We start from the raw sequence: 14,846 nt of genomic DNA on the forward strand, positions 1-14,846 counted from the left end.
GCCTATGGGGTTCATGCATGTTGTGTATATGGGTAATTTTTTGCTTGTTATTGCTTAGTAGTTGGATCCATTTTATTGATTACTCATAGACATTTTGGTTGTTTTTCAGTTTTTGCTATTCTGAATAAAGCTGTAATGAATATTTTGTACAAGTCTTAATGGTGACAGGTTTTCATTTAAACTAATTTGTTTTTAAATATACTACTTTATTATTATTTTGATCTTGAAGTGATTTGCCATCTGCTGCAAACATAAATCGTTTTTTTCATTTCAATAACGGGGCAGAAGATGAAATAGAGATATTAAATATATTGATCTGAAACAGAAAGTTTTGATACAAGGTCAGTTACAATGGAGGAATTATACTTCAGGGCATTTTGAAAAATTTCAAAGGTATTGGGAACATTTTATTATAAAGGGTCATTACAAAAAACAGAACTTTTAAATAAATTGATTTGTTTTAAGTACTTGTGACCTAAAATTGGTGCTAGACTAAAATAATCAACCTTTATGACTTTTTAAAAATGTCATGGGTCTTAGAGAATATTTTAAAAGGTTTACCTTTGGTATAGAATCATTACTAAATGTTTTGGAGAATATTGGGTTTTATTAAGACTAGTGAATTTCTTGGTCTTTAAAACTCATATTTTTAATTTTCATGGCATTTCTCATTTAACAAAGTATTTATTTTATTTTACCCATTCAGCAAACACTTGCTGAGCAACGTTATGTGTTAGGTAATATCATAGATTCAAAAGTCAGAGAGAAAAGATGTAAATATACACAAAATATTTCATAGTCTGCTGAAGACACAGCTTCAACTGTGTCCCTGTAACCATGGACATAATGACACAGAAGAGAGACAAATTTTTGAGTGTCCAGCCTTAATTCTAATCATTTTGCTTCCTAGCCAGTTTTGGGGTTCTCCACTCTCCACTTGCATCTTGCCTCACCAGTGGAATTTCACACCTGTAACTCTATCCTCTGAGTGAAATACACTACCCTGTGGAGGGTTAACAAAATTTTTCATTAGTGCTGAGGACTCTGAACTCTGATTGGAATTCTTCAGTCATAACCTATTCTTTCCAAGTTTAAAGATGTTTTTAACAACTACTCACTTAATAGAGACAACCTATCCACAAATTAAAATCAGGGAAGGTCCTTAATTTTTGTACCAATACACCAACCATGAATCTCTAAAAAGTAGAAAATGGTGAGTAAATGTGGATTAAGTTAATGAATGAATGAATGAATGAATGAAAAACTATTGTTTATACTTTGGAGCAAAATTGCCCTTTCCATTAATCCTACAGGCTACTATTTCCTCATTAAAATATTTTCATTATATAACTTTAAGAAACTTAAAATAAAACATGTACAAATAGAAGATGAATTCACAGAAACAATTTCAATAATAGACTAGCTCTAATGCCACTGGAATGATAGAATGCTGTGGGATGCCCAAGGAAGTTGATACTGGCTGGGGAAACAAGTTCTTATTTGCTTAATAATGTAATTCTCCAAAAAACTAAAATTTATCTTTCACTGAAAATCTGAAGTCTGGTGCTATATTTATACCAATTTATTCTACAGATATTCAGAAGTTTTCATGGACTTAGATACTGAATTAGTTGTTCAGTTCTATTCAACAATGTATGATTACACTAGTAAGATCTATTGTGATTCTAAATATATTCTGTGAAATGATTTTGGAATGGACATATTATATACAAAATGTTTACTGAAAAGACTAACAAATTTATATAATGCCTTAAAAACTCTAGAAAAAGAAAGATAAAAAGGCTAACCCCTTTTCCCCTAAAATGTGTACAGTATTATAAAAATCACATTCAAATATGTCATATAATAACTTCTTCCCACCCCTTTTTTTGGTATTAATGCTGTTTTATTGGAAATCATTGGAAGCCATTTTAATGGAAATGTTACCAGTGCTTATTATCAAAATATCTTATTGAAAATAAGACAAATGAACCAACCAAACAACAACAAAAACACTCCTTACTTTGATTCCTATTTTTTTCACCATCCTTTCTCAAATTCATCTTATAACTCCTCCTAGAAAAGAAAAAAATGTATGTCACTATTTTCAACTTGATAAAAGGCAATTGACTGTTGAAGGTAGTTTTTCCTTTGTTGGCTTGAAGCAGAAGCCAAAGATTTAATAGATTCATGTATGCATTTTTGTAAGCCTGATCTCTAAGCCTAAAGCCTTTCATTTCAAGGTTACAATGTTGTACCAGTAATGGCACAAGCCCTTTCTATTATCTGTAATAGAAAATTACATAAACTGGGATAAATCCAGATACTTAGGAGGTATTTTTGTGATTTTACGGTGAAATGAAACAAAAGCTTAGACTTATATCAGCCTGTATCAGCTTCCCTGATCCAGAAAACCCTTTTTCCTTTAAGCACTGCTTTTGCTGTATCTCACAGACATTGGTAAGTTGTGTTCTCATTTTCATTCAGTTCAAAATAGTTTAAAATTTCTCTTGTGATTTCTTTTTACTCATGTGTTATTTAGAAATATATTGTTTAATTTCCACATATTTGGGGATTTTAATGTTATCTTCCTGTTACTGATGTCTAGTTTAATTCCATTGTGATCTGAGAACAGACATTATATAATTTCTATTGTTTTAAATTCATTAAGGTGTGTTTTATGGTGCAGAATGTGGTCTATCTTGATGAATGTTCCATGTGAGCCTATGAAAAATGTGTATTCTGCTGTTGTTGGATGATATAGGCTATAGATGTCAATTATATTCACTTGATATTGAATTTGACACTTGTTATTGAGTTCAACTGTTCTTACTGAAGTTCTGTTTGCTGGATCTGTCCATTTTTGAGAGAGGTGTGTTGAAATCTCCAACTATGATAGTGGGTTTACCTATTTACTCTTGTAGTTCTATCTGTTTTTACCTCACTTCTTTGATACTCTGTTGTCATTAGCATACATGATAAGAATTGTTATGGCTTCTTGGAGAACTGAGCCCTTTTTCATTATGCAATGCACTTCTTCCAAATAATTTTTCTTACTTTGAAGTTAGCTCTGTCTGAAATTAACACAGCTACTCTTGCTTTCTTATGATTAGTGTTAGCATGGTATATTTTTTTCCGTCCACTTACTTTTTATCTATACATGTCTACATACTTAAAGTGGGTTTTTAATAGATAACATATAGTTGGGCCATGTTTTATGATTCACTCTAACAATCTCTGTCTTTTAATTGGTGCATTTAGATCACTAATATTCAAAGTGATTATCCATATAGTTGAATTAATATCTACTATATTCATTAGAGCTTTCAATTTGCAGCCCTTGCTCTTTGTTCCTATTTTTGTCTTCCAGTTTTCTTCTGCCTTTTGTGGTTTTAATTGAGTACTTTATATGATTCTGTTTTCTCTCCTTTATTAGTATATCAGTTATACTTTTATTAAACTTTTCTTAATGGTTTCCCTAGAGTTTGCAATATACATTTACAACTAATTCAAGTCCACTTTCAAATAACACTATACTGCTCACAAGTAGTACATACCTTATAGTAACAAAATAATTCTAATTCCTCCCTCCAATCATGCTGCCACTCATTTCACTTATATATAAGTATATAAAACTTATACAGAAGCATACCTTATGTATAAGATATATACATAAGGATACATAACTTAATATATTGTTGCTATTATTATTTTGAGCAAACTGTTATCTCTTACACCAATTAAGAATAAGAAAAATAAGTTTTTATTTTACCTTCACTTATTTCTTCTTCAGTGCTCTTCCTTTCTAATGTAGATTTGAGTTTCTAATCTATGTTATATTCCTTTTCACTAAAGAACTTTTTTTTTAAAATTGAAGTATAGTTAATTGATAATGCTGTGTTAGTTTCTGGTGTACAGTAAAGTGATTCAGTTATTATATATATGTGTGTGTGTGTGTATATATATATATATATATATATATATTCTTTTCCATTACATTTTATTATAAGATATTGAATATAGTTCCCTATACTATACAGTAGGACCTTGTTATCTGTTTTATATATAGTAGTTTGTATCTGCTAATCCCAAACCTCTAATTTATCCCTCCCTCCTTTCCCCTTTGGTAACCATAAGTTTGTTTTCTATGTCTGTGAGTCTCTCTTTTGTAAATAAGTTCATTTGTATCATATTTTAGATTCCACATATAAGTGATATCATATGATATTAGTCTTTGTCTGACTTACTTTACTTGGTATGATAACCTCTAGGTCCATCCATGTTACTGCAAATGGTGTTATTTCATTCTTTTTTTTGGCTACTAGTATTCCACTGTGTACATATATATATTTACACACACACATTGTATATATATATATACACACCACTTCTTTATCCATTCATCTGTCGATGGACATGTAGGTTGCTTCCATGTCTTGGCAATTGTAAATAGTGCTGCTATGAACATTGGGGTGCATGTATCTTTTTGAATGAGTTTTCTCCAGATATATGTCCAGGAATGGGATTGCTGGATCATATGGTAATTCTATTTTTAGTTTTTTAAGGAACCTCCATACTGTTATCCATAGTGGTTGCACCAATTTACATTCCCACCAGCAGTGCAAGAGGGTTCCCTTTTTTCCTCACCCTCTCCAGCATTTATTATTTGTAAACTTTTTGATGATGGCCATTCTGACGGGTGTGAGGTGGTACCTCATTGTAGTTTTGATTTGCATTTCTCTAATAATGAGCGATGTTGAACATTTTTTCGGGTGCTTATTGGCCATCTGTATGTCTTCTTTGGAGAAATGTCTATTTAGGTCTTCTGCCCAATTTTTAATTTTTTTTTTTTTTTACTTTTGTTTTTATTGAGTTGTATGAGCTGTTTGTATTTTTTGGAAATTAAGCCCTTGTCAGCTGCATCGTTTGCAAATATATTTTCCCATTCTGTAGGTTGTCTTTTCATTTTGTTTATGGTTTCCTTTGCTGTGCAAAAGCTTGTAAGTTTGATTAAGTCCTATTTATTTATTTTTGCTTTTATTTCTATTGCCCTGGGAGACTGACCTAAGAAAACTTTGGTAGGATTTATATTAGAGTATGTTTTACCTATGTTCTCTTCTAGGAGTCTTATGGTGTCATGTCTTATATTTAAGTCTTTAAGCCATTTGGAGTTTATATTTGTGTATGGTGTGAGGGACTGAAGAACTTTTTATTTTTTTAACATATCCTGTAAATCAGGTCTACTGGCAACTGATTACAGATTTTCTTTGTCTGAGAGAGTTTATTTTTCCTTCACTTTTGAAGGATTATTTCACAAGATACACAATTCCAGGTTGGTGGGGTTTTTTTGGTTTTTTTTTCTCTCAACACTTAACATATTTCATTCTACTCTTTCTTGTTTGCATGGTTTCTGAAGAATTGAATGTAACTCTTATCTCTGGCTTCTTTCAGAGGAGAAAGAATCTCTGGATTTTTTCTTTATCTTTGATTTTCTGTAGTTTGAAGATCAGATGCCTGGGTACAGTTTTTCTAGCATGTGTCCTACTTGATGTTCTCTAAGCTTCCTGGATATGTAGTTTGGTGTCTAATGTTAATATGGGGAAATTCTCAGTTATTATTGCTTCAAATATTCTTCTGTTCCTTTCTCTCTTTCTTCTCCTTTTTATATTCATATTACATATATTTTACATCTTCTGTAGTTCTCCCACAGTCCTTGGATATCCTATCGTGTTTTCCTTTCTTTCTTTCTTTCTTTTTATTTTATTTTTAAGGATTCTATTGATATATCCTCTAGGTCAGACATTCTTTCCTGAGTCATGTCCAGTTTACTGATAAGCCCGTCAAAGGCATTCTTCACTTCTATTTCAGTACTTTTGATCTCTAGCATGTTGTTTTGGTTCTTTCTTAGGATTTCCATCTTCCTGCTTACATTGTCCATCTGTTCTTGCATGGAGTCTGCTTTATCCATTAGAGCCCTTAGCATACTAATCCTACTTGTTTTAAATTTGCTGGTATGGTAATTCTAACATTCTGTCATGTGTAGTTCTGATCCTTGTTATGTCTCTTCAAATTGTGTTTTTTGCCTTTTGGTGTGCCTTGTAATTTTTTCCCGACAGCCAGATTTGATGTACTGGGTAAAAGGAACTGCTGCAAATAGGTCTTTGTTAATGTGGTGGTGAGGTGTTGGGTTGGAAGCATTGTACGGTCTTATGATTAGGGTTGAGTCTTTTAGTGAACCTATGCTTGTAGACTGTGAATTTCACGAGTGTTTCTCAGCTCTTTTCTCTCCACTTGGGTGGGACAGGATGGCTTGAGTAGCTGAAGTTGTGCGTTTCCCTTCTCCCATGTAGAAGGCGAGAGCTGGCTGGAATTGGGTGTGTCCCTCTCAAAGGTCATTGAGGCTCTCCTTAACTAGTTTCCCCTGAGGGCCAGCATGGTTAAGAAGAGCAGAGTACTCTGACATTTCAAAATGGTCCCCTTTCCCTTTCCTCTGCTTGAAGGCTGAGGGGATTTTTCTCCTATATTTACTGTGGGAATCTGGTTGAGCTCCTGGAGATGAATCTTACGATATTGCTGGGGGTCCACGTATGACAAGGTCCCTCTGGAGTGTTTCACTCTCAGAGTTGCCCACACTGAGCCTCCAGCAAATTTGTCAATTGCAGGTGAGGTTTTCCTACCCCAGCACTGGTTCTCTAGCAGTTTCCACGCATGAGTCTCTGCTCCAAAAAGCCATGTATCTCTCTGTTTGCCTGTCTGTCTCTCCGGGGGGCAGTTGTTTGCCCTGTGTCCTCCCTGCTATTACAGGTCCAAGAAGAGTTGTTGACTTTTCAGTCTGTTTAGCTTTTTACTTGTTTTAGGACTGCTGGAGATTTCCAAGCTCCTTACACACAACTGAAATTTGGAAGTCCCACTCATATATAAAACTTATTTAAAAACAAAAAAAGATAGGAAAACAGGTAACAAGATAATAAATGAAGTCAAGGAATGACAAATTAAATGTATTGAAAATGCATTACTGAGTGAGTTCGATAGCTAATTCTTTAAAAAGCTTTTAAAGGAATACATTTTTAAAGTAGTTCACTGCCATATTTATTAGTCTAACCCATTGTATCAACAAGAAAAAGCAGCAAACAAATGTATTATAACAACAAAAACTGAAAAGGTGTTCAATAAGACCCAGTTACTATTTCTAATAGAAATCTTAAATGACAATATAATTACACATTCTAAGTATAATAATCACTGAAAATATCCTGATGAAATATTGAAACCATTTTTAATTAAAAGCAGGGCTAGACAGGATACTTGTACTAAGATTGTTTCATATTACATTAGAACGTCTAACAAATTGAACAGCACACATACACAAAATAAGAACAAAATCATAGCTTTCATGTATCCTATTTTTTTATTCTAATTTTTCTGGAATGGCAAAGTTTGACTCCTTCATCACTCCTTGCACTTATCTTTCTCTGATTGAACTGGAAGTATCTATTTTTATAACTTTTATAACATTAAAATTCTACTTATAGATAAAGTTAGGAGCCAAGTTACCACAGTCAAGAAGCCCTTTTAGCTACTTCATATCTCAAGCTTCATGTTTCAGGAAAAAGTTATTACTTTTCTTTGATGGTGTTATACTTTTTCTTACCATATTTAGAAAGACAACACTTCTCCACAATTTTGGAGGAATTGACTAGGATTGACAAGATCAATAACTATTAAATAATCAAATTGGAATAATGTGAAAATACTAACATTTATTCCAATTTTACGTTAGTCTTACTTTGCATCCTATAAAATGAAAAGGTCCTAAATGTACTTCAACCATGTTTACACTCTATGGAAATTTGATATATGTTATGTAGTGATGATGCTATAAACATTTTATGCTATGAACTAATATAAAAAAATTAAAACATTGCAGTTGTGTCAGGTTTGCTCCTTGAGTGTAGCAAATATTTTATTATGTCTCTATGATTTTCCAGTTAGTTTTCTCTTAGACATCTAAATAAAACTGTACCTTTAAAGGAAATGATTTGGAAAAAGGTTTTTAATTGGTTTCTCTATGGTTCTGAACCAAAGTTTTAATACCATGCAATTTACATTATAATTTAGAGAAATTCTTATTTATTTAAATCTTACTTAAAACAGTGCCTTTTTAATTTGGGGTTTATACCTTTGTTTTTTTTATTGTGGGTTGGTTCATCTTTGTTTTCTAACTTGCAAATTTTTACTAGGCCAGACTATTTATTTAAAATAAACATTTGAAGATTTGTAGTCTCTCTTTTAATAATATACATGTGGATAGATAGAAGGATAGACAGGTAAAAAAACATATAGGGTTTAGTTATTACTGCATAGAATTTGATATAAAACTCAAACAATTTAGAAAGATATGCTGTGGAAATTTAGCCTATGTTCAATTCTGGTCTCCTCCAGCAGTAGTTCACAGTCCCAAAGAATACGTACATTTAGAAAACTGTTTCATGTCAGGCGTATTAGATATACCATTTCATTTAATTTTTCATCAAAGAAGCTGGAAATTAATTTTTATTATTCTTATTTTAAAGACTGATTGTGTTTAAATTGTTGACTAAGGTATAGTTAGTACTACAGAGTGAGTAATAGAATAGAGATACAAAAGCTCATCTGTCTGGTTGTAAATCCTCTTCTCATTTAAGCTCACTAACTTCTAGTCATTGGTGGAGGGTTTCTAGACTCAGAGGTCATTATTGCTTCTCTTCTTCCTCAAGCAGAAAGCAGAAAACACACTGAGTTATTTCCCTTTGTGTAAACTTGGTGTTTTTGAGGGAAAATCAAGTGTCAGATGGTTTATTTCCTTCCTTCCTTCTTTTCTTCCTTCCTTCCTTCCTTCCTTCCTCCCCTCCTCTCTTTTTCTGTCTTTCTTTCTTGGGCTTAATCCATTCTGTTTGATTCTGCTTGATCAATGTTTAATAATTAAGTACTTAGTATACATACAAAATGCATTTCCCATTTCCACCTTGGGCATAGGGCACACCAATGTCTTAACATTTTAGCTAGCAAAAGTATAATGACAATAAGAGTATTTGAGCTAAATTAGAAGAAAATACTCTGGTAAATATTGTTCCAGATTACACAGGCTTGAAAACTCCTGCACCAATTTATTCTTAAAACTCATGTCCTCTGATTTTGAAAAAAAATCCATTTTTTTCCCCCAAATCTCTCAGATCATTTAGGAAGAAATATAAAGTGTTTATAGTTTATACACAGAATGGAGATAATCCCTTTGGAGGCTCTGCAGAGTCTGTGTAGGGTTGTAAAGCAAGAAGCAATCCAGTAGCAATGTGTATGTATGTGTATACTTATATATATATTTATATCTAATTATATGAATATATAATGCTCTTTCTGTCAAGTATCTGTATGATATGACTGGATATTTTTCCACAGCCACAGGCTCTGTCCTTATCAAGTAGAGATAGGAATGGGGAGGAAATAGAGTGGACCTTTTGTTCTCATTCTCTCTTTTGAGTGTTAAACACCATACAACACACTGACTGATGGCCACTTTGCCTACATCTCTGGCTGTGTATGGTAACTAGTCAGCATGAGATAGATAATTTTAAACAAATGTTACAAAAATGTGATATTACTTTTTGCAAATTGACTTGCTTGGCAGTAACAATTTTACAATGTCACCTAAATGGTTATTTTTCCCTGTAAATTCCACCTTAGCAACTAGAAGCAAGTATCCGGCACATGTAGTTCAATGTTTTGCACATTAAGCTTAAAGAAAGTGTGTTCTTCATGTTGGTGATTAACCAAGTCAAGAATAAAACCAATGATAGCACAATAGCCTTTACTATTTTCTCCTATATAACGTATTCAAGTGTTCTCCTTAGTTTATTATATTAATATAATAATATAGTTGAAAATCCCATTGTCATTTTCTTCCAAATATTAAAACTATTGATAATTTATGTTGAACTAATAAAGAATAGCTCAATTTAGAAAGCAGCATCTCTATTAAATTACTACATAATTAACCACCTTAAGTAATAATTTTTTATTTTGTTTTCTTAGGGATGATTGATTCAAAAAATTAACCTGGATTACTGAAGTAAAAATTTTCAAAATTTCAAAACAGAGTTCAGTTAGTGAATTTTATCCTTATTTGTCCTTTAGGAGTATGACTTTTTCACCATATATATGAGAAATAGCTCAGCTTGAAAAGGAAGAATTATTTAAGGAACAATTAGTCATTTGGGGCGTTGGAAGGCAGACACAAGTTATACAAAGTGAAAGCTTCTAATGGTCATAGTGTATTAATGCATAAGTATTCCCAATATACAGTAGCTTAAAGGAACAATAAAATGACCAAACCAAAGAGATAAATCCTGATGCCAGTCCTAGGATTTGCTCTCAACAACAAATAAAATATACAGTAGGTGAAAAAATGTTTTATTTATGAGAGTAAAATGAATAGCACCATAGGAAATAAGTTATTTGCTGTAGTAAACATCAAAAGGGCAAGAATTGCAATTTGATATGTCTCCCAAGGAGTGTGAAGCTCAGATAGAGATGTGAGTCTAAAATTGGAGAAGTACATATTTAATATTAATAGAAGTCTCCACTTTGTATAAAGACCTTGAAGTGATATATATCTTCCACGCTATGCCTTAGGCTGACTATTTCATTTGTTAGAAACTATCACTGCCTATCTTTATAAAGCTTGGTTTGTTTATAGCAAGAGTACAAAATGCACTATGATTCTGTGAAACAAGAAAAAAGTGGAAGTGAAAGCAAGTTCTAGAAATATTCTATGAGAAAAAAATAGTAACGGTATTATTTTGGAAAACAAAGCCTGAAGTATTAGAATTCAGTCAAATGTGATATGTCATATAGTCAAACAACTAGCCCTTTCACAAAAATGACTTTTGGTAGAGGTTAGGTGTTTACTATGTACCAGGCACTTTTTTAGTCACTATATGTATGTTATTTAATTTAAATTTCACACACCTCAACAATGTAATAACTATGCTATTTTATAGATTAGGGACATGAACATATGAAAATAAGCAACTCGCCCAAGGTCACAGAGTAAGTGGCAATTCAGCCTTCAAGTAAAACTTTAAACATAAAAAGTCTGTTTATAGTTTGCCTTAGTTATTTATTGCTGTAACAAAAATTGCCTTAAAATATAGTTAAAATAATAAGAAAATTTAATTTCTCACAATTTGGGCAGATCAGAAATTGGGAGCAACTTAGCTAAGCAGTTCTTCCTTGGGGAACTTTCATGAGGTTTCAGTCACAATGTCAGCCAGGGCTGCAATCATCTGAAGGCTTGACTAGGACTGGAAGATCCACTTCCAGAGCGGCTCGCTCACATGGCCAGCTTGTTGTGGACAGGAGGCCTCTGTCCTCCACCTAATTCTCTATAGTTCTCTCCACAGGACTGCTTGTTTTCTCATGACAAGGCAGCTGGCTTCCCCAAATGCGAGCGAGCCAAGAGACAAAAGCAGAAGTCAGTATGCCTTTTCTTATCTAGCTTCAGAAATTATATACTTTCACCTCCCTAATATCCTCTGATCATACAAGTCTACCCTATCCAACATGAGAGGAGACCACACAAGTTCATGAGTACTCGGAAGTCTGGGTCACTGAGCGTCATCTTGGAGACTGGCTTCCATAAAGCTATAGGTCAAACAAGAATACATGGTTCTCCAGTGGAGGTTAATTCTACTTTATTTTTACTATACTATATTAGATATAATTCTGTTTCATTACCAACAAGATATTGGATATAGTTTTCTTTAGATAAGAATAGATAATGCGGGCATTGGAAGCTTCTCCCTAGTGAAGAGTTCATACCTTCCTGATTTTACTGTAACATGTTTTGAATAATTACTGAAACACGCACACATTCTAAAAGCAATCAATTTTGCAATCAATTAAGCAAAAATTATAGGCTGTATTGTTATGTAGTTTAACTTCCAAGGTATTTCAGGTAACAGCTTTACGGATGTTTTGTCATTCCCTAACTTACATCCTTAGTCTGTTGTAATTTTATCCTTGCTGCCTGCTCTGAATGTAGGTAATTTCTATGACAGCAACCCATTTCTTGGTACCACTTTGCTGTAATAGTTAGGACATAGGCTAAAATGTTTGCATCAGTAACATTTTGCCTCATAACAAGCCACCCTGAAACTCAGCAGCTTGAAAAACAAGCATTCTGTTTAGTTCACTACTGTGCTGAGTAGTTCTCTGAGTCTGGGCGGGCTCCGCTCGTCTCAGTGTGTGCTCTCTCATCTGGCTATGTTATTTTTGGAGTTTGATGGTGGCTAAATGATCGAGGTTAGCCTTACTCACATGTTGTAGTTTGGCAGATATTGGCCATAGCTTCTCAGTTCCCCTTCATGTGGCCAACTATCTTCCAGCAAGCTTGCCAGAGGCCTAGGCATAGGTCCACAATGGTCTCTGGTTTCAAATGCACCAAAAGGGGTCAAGCGTCAATTGATAAATGCCTTTTACATGTCTGCTCTAATCGTGCTTGATATTGTCCTATTGGCCAAAACAAAACACATGGCCAAACCTAGAGTTCAAGGATGAAGAAATAGAATCCATTTGCTTGATGGGAGCAGATGCAAAATCATATCTATAAGGATGTAAAAAATATGTAGCCATTTTGCAGTCTTCTAGAATCCGCTTTTTGGCTGCAAATCCTTTATATTCTTCTCACATGCAAATTATGTTAGCCCCAATTCTAAGACTTTCAAGAGTCTTATCTGAATTGTGGCAACAAGCTTGAGGTTAAGGATCTCATGATATAAATCAAATCTAAGAGCAGGAGAAGCTCCTTGGATGTGGCTCTTCTTGATCCATAGACCTATGAACTAAAATGATAAGTTACATATCTTCCACAAACCAAACATAAAATGGGGAGAGAACAGATAGACTTAATTGACACTTTTTGTTCAAAGAGGTAAGGAGAGGCCCATAGCAGTCACTGGCCCCCCAAATTTTTGAAATCTCACAAGGCAAATATGTTGAGGTCCCCTAATCTGGGGGCAGAGAATGTTCCCTGATTAGGACCTGGTTCTGCTCACAGACAGTGTCTCTCTAGTCCACTGTTCTCCTTAAATATTGTCTTTCTTTCCTGTGTTCTTGGTACCACCCTCTGAAATATCCTTCCTTTTCCAAAAGAAGTAGCCTAGGTTTGCTAATGAGTAGGCTTTTATGCCCTCTCTTTCCCATTATATGTAGGGGGTTCCAAAGCCTCTTTTTACTTTCTACCATTATAACAAAAAACTGTGTGGGGTTCCTATGAATGTCATTGATGTTTACTCCATTAGACAAATGCCACACTCATATTCTGCCCTTTTGATGCTGAAAACTTGCCCTCTGTGCACTGGTCCCGAATTGAATCTCAGACACAGAGTTTTGAGTGAACTAGAAAAGAATAGTTTTATAGCTTTGCCAGGCAAAGGGGGACAGAAGGCTCCTGTCTCTCAAAAAGTGTGTGTCCCAACCTGGGAGGATTTGATGAGGAGTTTTATAGCAATAGTTCAAGGGTGGGGTTGCTGATAAGATCAGGGTGTGTGCAGGGCCTGCACTCCTTTAATCTGGTCTCAGGTAGTCTCTTGATGAGCTTCTCTGCTTCCTTTAATCTGGCCTCAGGTGGTCTTCTCTGGAATGAAGAATGCTGACATCTTCCATTTGTTGGGTTTTGGTTCTTAAAGAGCTCAAAGATATTGTTATGTGTTTCCCTTGAAGCAGAACCAGGACCCTGCCCCAAGGCTGCACTATTGTTTCTTGGCTGCTCCTCCTTTATCTCTGCATCCCTTCCCTTCCCAGTTTACCAACTGTTTGAATCTGCCCTTTGGGACCCAGGGAAGGACTTGGAGGCTGGAGTCTGTTCCCTACAAATAAAAAATGGGGGACTAAAAGGATTCCACGCCCAGGAGTCCCACAAGGTCTGCTTGGTTTCACTTTCTAAACATACTTTTCACTATTTTGGGTGGTATATGAGGCTGCTGTAACAAAATCCTTAGGATTCTTAGAGATTAAATAATTTAAAGGAGCAAGGCTACAAGACCTATTTTTAAGCTTCTTAAAAGGCTTTTTGTGTAGCTGAAAAGAGCTATGATTTAATGTCTTAACATCCGACATAGGTACTCCTGATCCTGATTTAATATTTGACTTGAGGCTATTTCTTTCTTTTTTCTGCTTTATTGAGGTATAATTGACATATAACCTGTAAGTTTAATGTGTACAATATAACAATTTGAAAAATGTATGTATTGCAAACTGATTACCACAATAAGTTGAGTTAACATCCACCACCTCACATAATTACATTGTTTTTCCTTGTGATGAGAAGATATAAGATCTAGTCTCTTAACGACTTTCAAATATACAATACAGAATTGCTAACTATAGTCACCATGCTGTACATGACAACCCCAGACTTATTTAACTTACAACTGGTAGTTTGCACCTTTTGACTACCTTCATCCATTTCCTCCACCACCCACCACCCACTGAGGCTATTTCTTATCTTGATACAGTTATCCTTTGCTGGAAGAAACTAGGATGAGAAACATTTTGTTTTGTTGTGTTTTGTTTCATTTTGGTATGTGTGTGTTTAAACAGACTATCCAGAGTGCTTTATATTTCCTCTAAATTTTGCTAATAAAAACTTATTTTCTTGTTTAGTGCATCTATCTCTCATTTTATCATAGGCAGCTTAAAATAAAAGCAGCTATTTTTATATTTTATAAGGAAGACTCTCCAGCCAGACACACAAGTTCATTAAGTATCTTGCTAGTTTCTCCAGTATGGCATGTGACGGTGTTGCCAAA

The 14,846-nt window shown here is 34.1% G+C and overlaps 1 long non-coding RNA gene across 1 annotated transcript in view; it reads right to left on the minus strand.

Moving 5' to 3' along the window:
• Positions 1 to 14,846, minus strand: part of LOC133093651 (uncharacterized) — an 84,123-nt gene that overhangs the window by 620 nt on the left and 68,657 nt on the right. The window contains exon 2 of the long non-coding RNA XR_009701297.1: positions 2,024 to 2,076. This is a non-coding gene — a long non-coding RNA (uncharacterized LOC133093651). The remainder of the gene's footprint in view (positions 1 to 2,023; positions 2,077 to 14,846) is intronic.

The sequence above is a fragment of the Eubalaena glacialis genome, chromosome 6 (genome assembly GCF_028564815.1).
Source record: "Eubalaena glacialis isolate mEubGla1 chromosome 6, mEubGla1.1.hap2.+ XY, whole genome shotgun sequence".
Classification (NCBI taxonomy): Eukaryota; Metazoa; Chordata; class Mammalia; order Artiodactyla; family Balaenidae; genus Eubalaena; species Eubalaena glacialis.